General features: G+C 46.2%; 1 protein-coding gene and 1 non-coding gene across 6 annotated transcripts in view; one reads left to right on the forward strand and one right to left on the reverse strand.

Moving 5' to 3' along the window:
- The window catches only part of LOC126260812 (homeobox protein homothorax), a 1,061,772-nt gene that overhangs the window by 161,256 nt on the left and 885,216 nt on the right, over window positions 1-15,300 (reverse strand). The gene's annotated exons all lie outside the window — the stretch shown is intronic.
- Trnat-ugu (transfer RNA threonine (anticodon UGU)) lies at window positions 10,418-10,491 on the forward strand. Its single transcript has one exon. It is a non-coding gene; the product is annotated as a tRNA-Thr (tRNA).

Below are 15,300 nucleotides of genomic sequence, written 5' to 3' on the forward strand. Positions count from 1 at the left end.
TATTTGGTGAGCTATTAGGCGCGCCGATATTACTCCTCGGAGAGCCATTCGCGGGGCCTAGGTGGGGGCGGCGAGCAGTGGCGGCGCTGGTGGCGCGGGGGCGGCGAGAGGACAGCTGCGGAGGTGGAAGAGGCGCAGGAGGCAGCACGCAGGAGGCGACAATGAAAACGGACCCGTAAATTACGGGGGTGAGATAACGCAGGGGGTGGGGTGCGGCCTGGGGGTGCGCCGAAGGGAAAAATCTGCCCCGAGCGGGCTTCATTACGCCGCGCCGGCCAGCCCGGCCTCAACTCTTAATGCGATTAACGGCCGCCGGACTTAACCGGCGAGCGGGCGCGGCTTAGCGGCGCCGGCGCTGTGTCGGGCGTTCCCGTGTTCGATCACCGGGCTGCGAGTGGCTGATACCAAGACCCTCTGCCTGCTACCACCCCACAGTCGGAACGAACGAGAAACGTGCGCCTGTATTGGACTGAAGGGAAGAGACTGGAAGACCAGAGCTAACCGTACTCGCTCTAAGGAAAAAAAAAGAAGTATAAGATTCAATGTACGAATTCAGTCTTGACTGTGTTTGAAATAACACAAATGCCATGTTCATTCAAGTGCGCAGCCAGCGAAGGACAACAGAAGGCAGCTCAACTTCCCCTCCCCCCCCCCACCCCTACTCCCCAACCACAAAAACTACCTTGGCCAAAGAGACAGACGTACTAATTCAATACCAATTTGGAGAAAGCTACAATGTATAATGGATATTGCGTAGAATTGTTTCTGAGATAACACTACTCTCACCTCCTCGCAGAAGGGACGGGTACTCGCCATCTGGCGTGCTAAGAGGCGAAATGTGATAATAATCTAACAGAACACACATAATAATAATAATAATAATAATAATAATAATAATAATAAAGAATGCAATAAACCACTAAATAATAAATACTAAAAGTAACTATTGTCTAGATAACTATTCAGACATCTCATGGGCGTCTACAGGAGGGCTTTACAAATGTACAGAGAAGAAACAAACCATTGTAGCACATGTATCTAGAGTCCTTTGTTGCAATATCTCAAAATTATTTCGTGATTTGCCGTATAAGAAACTAAGCTGAGTTGTCCTTACCTACCCCACCCCCTCCCGATCACGTAATGGGTGTGCTGCGACACTCGTTAACATTCGTTTTGAACAGTGTGGAAATTCAGTCTTACTGTACTCTCAAATGTCTGGCTGGGTCTATTTCCCATCGTTTTCATCCAAATAGTAGAAAGAGTGCATATCTAAACTTGGATAAAAACCACAAATAGTTACGTCGCTGGCCGAAATACAAAACCGGAACTCACAAGCTCTGTAGAACAATAAACGTAAATAAATGTAAAATTGTCCTCAATGAAAGCTTTTTTGAATATCACAGTGCTTTACTAGTCATGGAACAACTGGAATCAGTATGCGAGAACCTACTGTCCAACTTACACGCACGACTACTGAGTAAGTTTACATTGAACGCTTTCAAAAATCATTGTGAAAAGTGAAAGGAACGATAAATAACAGAAAAAATTTGGACACCGACCAGAGATCGAACTCCGGAGTTTTGGATTTGTGTTCTGGCACTTATTGAGCCATCGAGCCAAAAATATATAAAATAAAATGTTAGAACACTATTTTGCATGCTAAGTACATTATTTTTGGTTCCTTCCATCAACAATTCATTTTTACTTTCATCTGAAGAATTCACTTCATATCGTACGGCTTGAAACATTACGTTCCAGTGTATGGGGGAGCCGTAAGAGGTCCATTAGGAAAAAAGCGAAGACGTTTTAACAGCATGCGCTATATTATAAACATACGTTGCTTACTCAAATTGTTACTTGTTTGAATATAAATGTACACGACAGAACATTTTTAAGGCTTTGTGAACTTCATTATCTATGCTGCCGTTGAAAGTTTTGTACGTAAAAGAAAAAATAAGAAAATAAAAAATATTGCTAAAATAAAAGTAGCGTTGTAAATGAGTAGCTGGAACGCGAACTGAAGATCTAGCGTTCTCGTAAGGTTTCCAGGAAAGTGCAGTGAATTTGTGGAGGAACTCGCGAACCAAAGGCTGGTACCACCAGTTCCAAAATACTGCTCCAGCGATGGAAGTGCTTACCAAGAAGGCATGAAAGCACACATAACAGAAACTCAGAAGCAATCTGGCAGGGTCGTAACAGGGTAGTATAGACGAGAGGAAAGTAATAGAGATGCTCAGAAAACAGACATGGCTATCACTTACAGAATGGTGGGGTTTTGGTTGTCCATGGAAACCCTGTAGGGAAAATTTAGAGAATGGTATTCGAGGAGACGAAGTATGTGACAATTATTCTGGCTTGGTCGTTTATCACACCTATGGATCGTGAGGACAAGGTGAGAGAGGTTAGGGCACGTACAGAGGCTTAGAGGCATTTCTCCCTACCTCACCACGAGAAGGTAACAGGACAGGAACTGCTAGTGTTATTGAGAAGTAGCTTCTATTGCACACTTCAGTGTGATCACAGGAGTATATACGGGGTGTTTCATAGTTTTGCATTAAACATCTAAGGGTGTTAGATCACATGCTCGGGAACAGCTTTTGTAAGAGACGAATGACGCTTCCCAGTGACGCAAGATGTCCTTTTGTATTGGTTATGCCCCTGAAAGGCGGCAATGCATAGGTGCTCTGCAAGTTGGAAATCAAAAGACTTTATACAGGGTGGTCAAAAATAAGTGTGGAAAGCTTGGAAGCGAATTTTAGGGCAGGTTGTACTGAGAAATAATTATTAAGGAAAAAATTCCATACGCTGCGCCGCTTCCGAGTTAATTAGCATTGAATTTAGCGAATCAGGCCATTGCGCGCAAATTCAAGCGACCCGCCAGAGACGGTCTCGCCAAACTTTGTTACCCGTTTGGTTTCCTACAACCGAACACGATAGCGGTGGAAGAATTGGACATGGGACGGTAATAACGCTGTGCAGTTTCGTGCGCTTTAATCTACGCTAAGAGAAGAACTGACACGAACAGTATCTGGCGCACCGCTGGAATTTGCGTTCGCATATGCCTGACTGTCTAACTTCAATGCTAAATAACTCACAAACGGGGCAAAGTACCGATTTTTTTCTCAACAATTATTTTGCAGCTCAACCTATCCTGCAACACCCTTACATGCTTTCTGGGCGATTTGTGACCATTCGGTGTAGATGAAATGGAAACGAAATAGATATCTAACGATAGAATGTTTTGCCGAAAGGCCGGCCGGGGTGGCCGTGTGGTTCTAGGCGCTTCAGTCTGGAACTGTGCGACCGCTACGGTCGCAGGTTCGAATCCTCCCTCGGGCATGGATGTGTGTGATGTCCTTAGGTTAGTTAGGTTTTAAGTAGTTCTAAGTTCTAGGGGACTGATGACCTCGGAAGTTAAGTCCCATAGTGCTCAGAGCCATTTGAGCCATTTTGCCGAAATATATTCTTATTTGGATAGAGACAAAGGTATCTTGTATCAACACGCTCGTCCAAGTTCTCTATTTTTTTTAGAAAAAGTATTATTGTTTTTTGAGTTTACAACTTTTTAGGCTGTTTCTCGCAACCTCGTATCCTGCCCTCTTGAGACTTACATAATTTTCTTTCAAATTTCTTTGGGCCCTATCCTCCTCTACTTGATTTTTCCACTCTGCACAAGATCTTCTCCGTTTTTTCCTGCACTGAGATCGATCGCTATTACAATACTTTTTCCGGTCATCGTTCACTTTCTAATCTCTTCAAATGCTATACCATTTTGAACACCGTTTTTCCACTTCTTCGTTGACGTAAGTGGGAGTTTTCTTGCGATTAATAACGGTGCTTGAGTGACCATCGAATGGTAGTGTTCTATGGGAAATTAAAAATGCGTATCTCTATACGTGATTAAACAATGAAAATGACACAAACGTCTGGACAGGTGCAAGTGCTTATTATATTTAATGAGAGGCAGTGGTCGGCGTCACATATTTCGGAGTCCCTGCGGCCTGCGTTGTAAATAAATAACGGGTCTGCCGACGTCAGCGCGGTGTGGGTCGACGCTACGCGGCGGCCGCATTCCTCAGGGGTGGGCCGGGGCCGTATTTTTTAAAAGCTCGCGCGAACTATGACACTGGGGTGCCGTCTTTTCATCATCGCCTCCTGATACAGCGGGTCCGCCGCCCCAGCGAGGCTCTCTTTTCATGTCTACGTCGAGGGAAGGAAAAAGGCACTGGGAGAGGGTAGAGTGAGCCGGGCGGCCGGGCGGCCGGGGATGAGAGGAAGGGGGAAAAAAAGAAGAAGAAGTCACATTAAGAAGGAAGAAAGTAAGGGTAACATCCTGCGGGCCGGGGCGCCGCGCTCGCCGAGGAAACGCGTGAATGGAGAGGAGGACACGTGGAGGAGCCTGAGCGAGGCGCGAGGACGCCGAAATGAGAACGGAGTGGGCGGAGGGGGAGAGAGGAAGGAAATGAAAAAGTGGGGAGCGGGGGCTCGGCTGAAAATGAGTTAAGGGGAATGAGATGGAAAATATTCAAAGGACAATTTCTGGAGCGGGCGCCCGCGGCGGCAGTTGATAAGGCAGTTGGCGGCCTCAGGTGGGCGCCGAGACAATGAGAAATGATGATGACCCCGCGCAATATGCCCGCTAACAAGCCAGCCGCAGCGGCAGCCGCCGTCGCTGTTTAGATATCGGCCCGGCCCTGAGTGGCGGCGGCGGGGGAGGAGGCTCCCTCAGACCGCGAGCCGGCGCTGCTGCGAACCACGGCACGCGTGTACACACACAAGGGCTGGCAAGCATATAATACGTGTGCACAAACAAATTACGTTTTGCAAGTCTGACAATCACTTTCATTTATTAGTTCTGAACTACTATCGAGCACAATAGTTTACAAATCATAGCGAATGTTCTGTGTTACCTACTATATAACTTCAACACTGCCAGAAGCTTTAAAGTCTTCAAGGAGAGAACGAAATGTTATTCCCTCGTATCTTATTTTTTCAACTCCATTCTATTTACTCATACCATATTCTGTCGACTTCACAGCCAAATGGTCCCTTCTGCTACTACCTTTAACAATGCAGTATCGACTCAAATCCGCCACTGTATGTCATCTCTTGGTAGAGAGCGTTATACAGGTATTACGTAATACGGACCCAAATATACATCAGACCAGCAATTATTTGATGACGTCTTTCTCATTAGTCCCCTTAGCACGGGGGCTGCTTAGGCCATACAGTACCTGTAAGCTGTATTTACTTCCTGGTAGCTTCAGTGCATCTAGAAGTCATTATCCTACGTTACATTCAAATGGTTCAAATGGCTCTGAGCACTATGGGACTGAACATCTGAGGTCATCAGTCCCCTAGAACTTAGAACTACTTAAACCTATCTAACCTAAGGACACCACACACATTTATGCCCGAGGCAGGATTGGAAACTGCGGCCGCAGCGGTCGCGCGGTTCCACACTGAAGCACCTAGAACCGCTCGGCCACACCGGCCGCTACGTTGCATTCTTCTGTGTGATTGTCTGTGCGTTGGATTTCAGGCTTTTTGAAGATGAGTACATAATACAGTAATATTGCCTACAATTTTTTTTATGCAGAACAGTATCGACTGTAGTATGATTTACATTTTCAATTTCGTACCTTCTGATAACTTACCAAGGTAGTTAATACATATCGCTAAGTTTGAATTGCAAAAGAGGAAACGTGCCTAGCCGATACTATTCCGACATTAATAACCAACATAATGTAAAGCCCTGAGGATTATTTGAGGCCGGCAAGTTTGGCCGAGCGGTTCTAGGCGCTTCAGTCTGGAACCGCGCGACCGCTACGGTCACAGGTTCGAATCCTGCCTCGGGCATGGATGGGTGTGATGTCCTTAGGTTACTTAGGCTTAAGTAGGTCTAAGTTCTAGGGGACTGATGACCTCATATGTTAAGTCCCATAGTGCTCATAGGCATTTCAACCACTTTTTGAATATTTTAGAATGGCATTTTACCACGCGGATGGCTCAGTGGTAAGAAGGCAGTAGTATTTGGGAGCATAACTGTTCACATCCCCGTCCGATCATCCAGATGTGCTTCTCTAACTCGACGTTCGGATGGTTCCTTTAAAAAGAGCACGTTTCCATACCCGATCCTTCTCAGATCCAAGCGTGTGTTTCACACCTAATTACTTTGTCGTCGACAACACATTAAAGCCTAAGATGAGACACACAATTTTTCCTTCAAAATAGCTATTATTAAAAAAAAATACACCGTCTGGCAACGACCCGTATTTACTAAGGAAGATAATGATACGGTATGCTAGCTTTCAGGAGTATTTTTTCTTACATGTTTTTCAGTGATACCACTATATTTCTGAATCAGGCGCTATGTGCAGAGGGATTTACACCCAGCTCTTCCAGCAGTATAGGTACTTCGCTCCGTAGTATCAGAAGTCGTTTGTATAAGGAGCGAAATTCAAAAACAGTGAGCGCTGATGTTGTAGATAGTGCGATTAACCTCAAGAATCTGTAATGGTGTGTAGAGGCCGAAGCATGGAATACGGAAACATAGAATTAGTAGCGAGACAACAAATCTGTATCACCGTCTCCACAACACATCATCTCAGCTTTTCAACTTCTTCTCAGAAATAACAAAACAACTGACAAAATTGCTTTTCGCAGTTGTTTTCTTATTAACACGGACTCCTAAATGATTCACTGATATAAAAAACCCCACAAATTCGCAAATGTGAATTTTTCAGAGATTGAAAACCACCGAAAATTTCATTTGATGATGTAAGTACAGTATCGGTTGTTACATATATCGTCGTGTCGGCGTTGCCGACACAGCTTGTTCGGCAGGTCGCCGGCGGCGCGCGGTCAGCGCCTCGTGGACTCGGCCACGCCGCCTCGGGGGCGAGGAGACGCCAGGCGACGCCGCCGTGTTGGGCTAGGACCGCCGCCGCCACCGCAGCCAGCCACTCGGCTGATCTTCTTGATGTCGCCATTGTCTTCCGTCGCGTTACGGCGCCATTCCCACTCCCCGTTAGTTGAATCCAACGGCTGCAGATGACGCAGTTTGCGTTTTACGACGCCGTCCCGGGGATATCAGCGCCGAGGCGAGGCGAGGCGAGGCGGGCCGCGGCTCTCCCTCCCCCACTCTCTCTCTCTTCCGCCCCCCTTTGCTGCTCTCCTCTCCCCTCCCCTCCACCGCCGTGCTGGCCCGCTCCGTTTCCTTGCTCCGCCTGGCGGCGGTGCGACCAACTACCAGCCCGGTGTATTACTTCCGGCGTTTACGGCCCGGCCAGCGCTCAGTCTCCCTTCCGCGGACACTCTGCACTTCTGGACTCCCGGCGCGGATTCCGCCATCGATCTGTCGCTAACGCTGATTGTGCCGCGACTAGAAGCTGGAACTCTGCTTTTCGAGGGGACACTTATTTGATTGTACCCTTTCTGCACAGCTACTAGCACTTTAAGTAGGAGACTTAGAAGAATCTGTGTCTAGAGCGCCGTTTATGCGGCAAGACCCAATACCCAGCTGTGGCAGGGTCGATTATTCACTCTTTTCGTTCCTTTTTTCATTCAGATTTAAGTTACATTTCGGTCTTCCACTGTACAGCGTATTCTACACTACCACTGAAGAATCTACATAACCAACTGAGAGACAGAATTAAAAAAAAAAAAAAAATGAATCTGTCCACCTCTTCTATTCGTGCTTAATTAATATACTCATAACCAATTGCTGTTCTTACTCTTTACTTCAGTTAGATCAATATCCAAGTTAAATTAATGCAATGTCACACACCTTGCCTCAAACACTATCAATTGTATCTGTAGGTAGCCACTAACTACACTGTGTTCACCTCGAACTCCACAGAGGGATTCTTGCGATACTGTGGGATAGCACCGTAGGGGAAAAAAGGACACGGCGAAGTGTGTTCTGCCGGCCGAAGTGGCCGAGCGGTCCTAGGCGCTTCAGTCTGGAACCGCGCAACCGCTACGGTCGCAGATTCGAATCCTGCCTCGGGCATGGATGTGTGTGATGTCCTTAGGTTTAAGTAGTTCTAAGTTCTAGGGGACTGATGACCTCAGATGTTGAGTCCCATAGTGCTCAGAGTCATTTTTGAAGTGTGTTCTCATGATTTCTGAATGATCAAGACGCAGCTAGCAGCAAAAAGATGCACCAATCGCTCGAAGGCAGTTGATCCATTTACGCGAATTATGCATGGGACGCGCATTTTTGTACATGGGCAAACGGTGGCGCCTTCTTATTAGTTCAATATAACCCTAACCTAAAATGAATACGCTGATTCGCGAAAGTTATAAGCCTAAGCTACACTCAACCACTCAGGTGATGAACAGACGGCGAAGAACCAGATGCATGTACTGAAGTGGCTAATGAATCCTTCGTTCTCGGCCAAGAGTAATCTTGAGTGGGTAGGTACATTTAGTATTTTAATGACTAAACATGAACATGATTTCCACCGGTCACCAATGCTGAGAGAAAAATAAGGTTCAAATGGCTCTGAGCACTATGGGACTCAACTGCTGAGGTCATTAGTCCCCTAGAACTTAGAACTAGTTAAACCTAACTAACCTAAGGACATCACACACATCCATGCCCGAGGCAGGATTCGAACCTGCGACCGTAGCGGTCTCGCGGTTCCAGACTGCAGCGCCAGAACCGCGCGGCCACTTCGGCCGGCAGAAAAATAAGGTGCCTTTTTAATGTTGTTTAGGTTGTCTCATATTTACTCATTACTAATAATATAGAAGGCTGCCTGATGTTATGGAAGAAAGACTGGATACGGTTCGTAAGTTGCAATGTGGAAGTAGCAAAACACTGAAGAAAATGTAATATTTTCCCCAGCAAGATTCATTTACATGATTATTTGGTGACAAATTACGAGACACTATTGTTAAGAAATGTGCTCTGTCTACCCAGCTGCTATAACAAATGGTGAATTCTAGAGGTGCACAGCTAGCGGAACAAACTTTAGAGCTTCGCCGAGTTGTCAAAGTACGAAACTAGACCAGCGAATATTATAATATTGTATTATGATGTATATAATATATTGTATTAATATTATATTAATATCAGGAATTACGGATTAGTGAGACGAGAGTTGGCGACCTGACGTCTTTCACTTATAAATCTTTGTTGTTGATCACGTGGTCACAAAAGTCATCTTCGATAATGGTGCTTCATATACGACGAGGACATGCCAGTATTGCCAACATAATAAATGATAATTAAATAGACACCCTAGCTGCATACAGGCGTTGATGTACTTCATTGGGGACATGTTGAAAATGTGTGCCCCGACCGGCACTCGAACCCGGGATCTCCTGCTTACATGGCAGACGCTCTATCCATCTGAGCCACCGCGGGCACAGAGGGTAGTGCGTCTGCAGGGCCTTATCCCTTGCACGCTCCCCGTGAGGTCCACAATCCCAACATGTCCACACCACTACATTCGTAGTGCGCCTAATAGATGTTTGCCCATCATACTCATTACTCGTGGCAGATTAATCTACCAAGTGGCAGTGGCGGTGGTTAGAGTTTAACGTCCCGTCGACAAAGAGGTCATTAGAGACGGAGCGCAAGCTCGGGTTAGGGAAGGATTGGGAAGGAAATCGGCCGTGCCCTTTCAAAGGAACCATCCCGGCATTTGCCTGAAACGATTTAGGGAAATCACGGAAAACCTAAATCAGGATGGTCTGAGACGGGATTGAACCGTCGTCCTCCCGAATGCGAGTCCAGTGTGCTAACCACTGCGCCACCTCGCTCTTAATCTACCAAGTCCCGTACGAGTTCGGGCAAAGCGTGTGCGTTCGCACAAGAAGGTCAATGGCCGGGAAGCCATATTTTAACTATATATGACGATAGTATCTGTTCCCGAAAGAACAGTTACCGTGGATGACCATGCAGCTTTGCTAGAAATGAAATGATAATTAAATAGACACCCTAGCTGCATACAGGCGTTGATGTACTTCATTGGGGACACGTTGAAAATGTGTGCCCCGACCGGGACTCGAACCCGGGATCTCCTGCTTACATGGCAGACGCTCTATCAAAAAATGGTTCAAATGGCTCTGAGCACTATCGGACTCAACATCTCAGGTCGTAAGTCCCCTAGAACTTAGAACTACTTAAACCTAACTAACCTAAGGACATCACACACACCCATGCCCGAGGCAGGATTCGAACCTGCGACCGTAGCAGTCCCGCGGTTCCGGACTGCAGCGCCAGAACCGCTAGACCACCGCGGCCGGCAGACGCTCTATCCATCTGAGCCACCGCGAGTAATGAGTATGATGGGCAAACATCTATTAGGCGCACTACGAATGTAGTGGTGTGGACATGTTGTGAATGTGGACCTCACGGGGAGCGTGCAAGGGATAAGGCCCTGCAGACGCACTACCCTCTGTGGCCGCGGTGGCTCAGATGGATAGAGCGTCTGCCATGTAAGCAGGAGATCCCGGGTTCGAGTCCCGGTCGGGGCACACATTTTCAACATGTCCCCAATGAAGTACATCAACGCCTGTATGCAGCTAGGGTGTCTATTTAATTATCACTTCATTTCTAGCAAAGCTGCATGGTCATCCACGGTAACTGTTCTTTCGGGAACAGATACTACCGTCATATATAGCCAATATAATAATAGCTACCTGGGAACTCTGCTACCCACTCACCCGTTTCAGTAAGGTTTCTTGAAGTTATTGTGCAGTGCATTTCGGAAGCTATTTTTGTGATAAAAAAAATACAAAACCAGTGTTTAAAATGTTGACAGTGTGCTGGTAAGGACGACATCGCTTGCTGCCGATAAATATATATTCCCACCTGCAGCTCAGTAGTCAACATGCAACACCAACGACGCTCCTGTACGAGGAACCGCGAAGACGTTGCGCGCGCCTCCCCGACTGCAACGGCAATTTGAGGGGCGGTTACGGTGACCCGCGTTTTTCGGCTCGCGGATTAACTGGGGACACTTTCCGCGCAATTTAGCAGGCGGCGTGTTTACTGTCGCGGGGCGCCGAGCAGTCCTTCGGCAGCCGCAACTTGGGAAGACGGAGCTGAGGGTGGGACGGCGAGGGAGGGAAGGAAAAGGGGAAGGGGTGGTGGTGGTAGGAGGGGTGGGGGAGGGGGAGCAGCCTAATTGGCGGCGCAGCGCGGCTTACGCCGTCTTGAGACCGCCGGCCGCCTTACGGGAAACAATTTACCCTAATTACGCCGGCTGGCTAATTGCGCCCGCGATCGTCCATTATTAATGCGCAATCCGTGACGTCACAAGACGGTTGAGGGGCATCGGGTCCTAGGGAGGCGTGAGTCCACGCCACGGCTTACCGTCAAGCGAGATTACTTCCTGCTAACCATTCACCTACCAGCCCAAGCCTTCGCGGCGGTGCGTCCGTATGAATCAAGATTAAACGTTCCACTTTGTAAGAAGAAAATTTTGACATGCTTGTCGCCTTCCACGAAAATTAGAACAGATATCACTGGTACCAAACGCCAACAGCCTTTCTGTTTACTTAGGGGGCCGGCTCAGGGTTTATACTCTTTATGAAGACCATAAGAAATCCTTGAAGCTTTTAGTTTAGATACATATTTTACTCCACTTGTATGAAAGAAATTTACACTACTCTTTCCGTTATAGGGTCATTGCAGCATCTTTGAGGTTAGTAAAAAATTCTGGATTCCCATGTGTTTTATAACGTCCAACGATTAGTGAAACAGGCATTTCAGTGTATCACCTTATTTGAAACGTAGTCGAGCCTGGTTAGAAAATCGTAGGGGTTGCGAACACGAGAAAGCAAACTATTTGCTGTCAGTTTATGCGCCGATGTGTTTGTACTTAGTTAAACGCTGCGTAATCTCCCTTTTCCGACAGTGAGTTTCTGGAAGTTACGCTTGGTTGCCAGAACTGGTAATGCTTTTGTTTCACGAAATCCTTTCAAAATGGCTCTGAGCACTATGGGACTCAACTGCTGAGGTCATTAGTCCCCTAGAACTTAGAACTAGTTAAACCTAACTAACCTAAAGACATCACAAACATCCATGCCCGAGGCAGGATTCGAACCTGCGACCGTAGCGGTCTTGCGGTTCCAGACTGCAGCGCCTTTAACCGCACGGCCACTTCGGCCTGCACGAAATCCTTTCCTAATTATGTGCAACGCGTGCGTTAGTAGAGTTGTACACATCGGTAAATACTATGAAACTTTTGGTTGCGTACTGAGCCGAACTTCAGTTCTTTCATAGAGATAAATCCATACATGTCGCGCGCGCTGCTGTGTGTGTGTGTGTGTGTGTGTGTGTGTGTGTGTGTGTGTGTGTGTGTGTTTTCCACATCGCCCCCTGAGTCACTATACCGAATTCACCAACTGTGGTACACATATCCCTTACTGACTGGCACCAGTCGTTGTAGGCGTAAGTATCACCTGACTTTAATAGTCAGGAGTTATGGCGCTATAAACAATGAGATTTGTGGAAAACTGCCGTATCATGTATGACGTTTAAACTTATTACGTCTATGTTACTAACTCTATTACCAACAAATTTCGCGGACAGAATCCATATGTGCAGCTAAATGCACCTACGGAATTATATCATGATATCTCACACAGTTCAGGAGATATGACGTCGTGAACACTGAGATGCGTGAAAAACTGCCACAGTGTAGAAAAAGTTTAAATTTGTTACTTCTTTGCTACTAACTCTATTCGCTACGCATTTTGCGGACAGTATCCACATATGCTGCTGTATGTACCTACAGAAACACATCATTGTACGACACACATCTCAAGAGATATGACGTCACGAACACTGAGCTGCATTAAAAAATACCGCATCGTTTAGAAAGTTTTAATACATTTATTCTTTACTACTAAGGGAGTCCTATATCCCTGACACCAGGCAGCGCTTTTGACAGCTTTCACATGCGAAGAACAGACGGCTGTAATCGATGGCCGTATTTAGAGCTATGAAGAGTTTTCGCATAGAGACGTTAACAATATCGCGTTGTAGACTCACGGAACAGCTGTACCCAGCGGACAGAAACTGTTCGGGATATTACACTAGAAACAGTTCCTTTTTTTCATATCTAATACCCAACTGGCAAAATGAATATACGGTCAACGCCGGGTTTGTCAGCTAGTATGAAATATAAGTACAGAAGGCAAATATAGTGCAACAGTAGGTTATTGATACCGTTGTTCACATTTGCTATTGAACATTAACATCCAAGATGTTTTTTATGCCTCAGTTCTCTTTTCACTTTCGTTTGCAAAAAACGTCATATTCACAATAAGATCAGGTAACAACTTTGAAAAAACACACGAAAGCCGTTTTGATGAATGTCTCTTTGGCATCTGTTGTGGAGAACAAGAATAAAAGACCGAACAGTTGTTTCCGCCAGTCCCCAGTGGCATCTGATACGTGTGGACTTCGCCAACGGAAATATTCGACAGCGTCGCGGCGAGGCGGTCCCTGGGCAGGCTGACCCGCGCGACCTCCGCCGTATGCTGACTCAGGCCGCTAAACAGGCGCGCGGCATTAATTAAGTCTTCATACGGGCGACCATTAAGCGAAGAAAAGGAGTACCGATGGCCGCATGACGGGGCACTACAGCAGCCGACACCCCGTGCCCCTTCCCACAGCATCCACCTCACCTGCCGAACGCCGGGCTCAGCTGCGAACGCCGTCCACTGCCAGAGGCCAGTAATTCTCGATGCGGCAAACATACTCCCAACACGGACGGTAACAGGAAAGAGTATTTCTTGTCTTCAGGAATTATATCGTATTTGTGAACTACCTACGCTCTCTTGAAATAGAAAGTTATTGTGTGACGTCATACCGACTCATAAATATGGAAGAGGTCACTCGTTATTAGAAACCACCACAGCTAAACCATAAATATTATAATCTTTTTCTCAGATTTGAAGACATGCTCATTGTCATGAGGTAGGCAGCTGTTTAGGGAAGCACAAAGAAATAACTAAGCACTGAATTCCAAAAAGATGTCGTAAAAGAAGATTACGATAAACGTACAACACGGACCAGTTGTATAAATGGTTCAAATGGCTCTGGGCACTATGGGACTCAACTTCTGAGGTCATTAGTCCCCTAGAACTTAGAACTACTTAAACCTAACTAACCTAAGGACATCACACACATCCATGCCCGAGGCAGGATTCGAACCTGCGACCGTAGCGGTCTCGCGGTTCCAGTTGTATACAAACAATATGAAATCAGTAACACAGGCAGGAACGTGTACAAGTGTATTAGAAAGATACATACTCCTTCACGTCATAGGTATAAAAATAACGGAAACATGACGGTTTGACATCCCATCGACGAGAAATACTATTCGAGAGCGTGTGCTTGTCCCGATTAGCTAGGAAAGCGAACAAAAGTCGGGCACATCTTTCCGAACAAACCAATGCTTAATTGCGGCCAGACGGCGTTCCAACATCTCCCGGAGTATTTTTTTTTAACTCATTGGTACAAGACAGCACTGGGGATTTAAAGTAGTACACGTGTATCAAATCGTAGCGTTACTACAATGAGTAGAAGACAAATGACATTTGAAGCATTTACTAAATCTGTAATTCCATGCCTCACGTCACATATTGTTCTGCTTTTCCCAATTCTTCGGGTAGTCGGAATGTACATACTCCTAATGGGCTAGGAATATCTTCATGTCATTCATCATCAAATGCTTTATTAATTTGTGGCTAGCAGCAGTCGAATAAATGACGTAATAATCATGAATACTTCAGACCTGGGCCAGTATGAATCGAGCAAGGTGGGGGGGTGGGGGGTGGGGGGGGGGGGGCAAAGCAAAGTAACACTGCTACGCGGACGGGCGGTAGCACCTGTTGTTTATATTAATCTCGTGGTTTTATTGTTTCGATAATAAGAAATTATGTTTTAAAAACCTGAATTTCAGAAGAGTATTTCGGAATGTAAGTTGTATCACAAGTTCTCAAAAAGCGATACTTGTCATTTTTATGGCTTGGGGAAGGAGGGGGGAGATGGTTTGGTGGTTTGTGTAGTAGAAGAGGTGCGTTCAGGCACCTAAGGTTTTAGAAATTAAGAACGGAAGGGAACCATCCCATCATTTTATGTACGCTATTTAGGAAAACCACTGAAGCCATGAACCTGGATATGCACCCCTTTCGAATTAGAGTACACAATCTTAGACGCTACTCCACGTGCTTGATGTGCGTTCCGAGGCGTTTTGGTAGGTAACAAAATCAGTACACAACTTATCCGAAACCAACCAGGAACTCGAAATGTGGACTATAAACCATACA

This window comes from Schistocerca nitens, chromosome 5, assembly GCF_023898315.1.
Source record: "Schistocerca nitens isolate TAMUIC-IGC-003100 chromosome 5, iqSchNite1.1, whole genome shotgun sequence".
Taxonomy (NCBI): Eukaryota; Metazoa; Arthropoda; class Insecta; order Orthoptera; family Acrididae; genus Schistocerca; species Schistocerca nitens.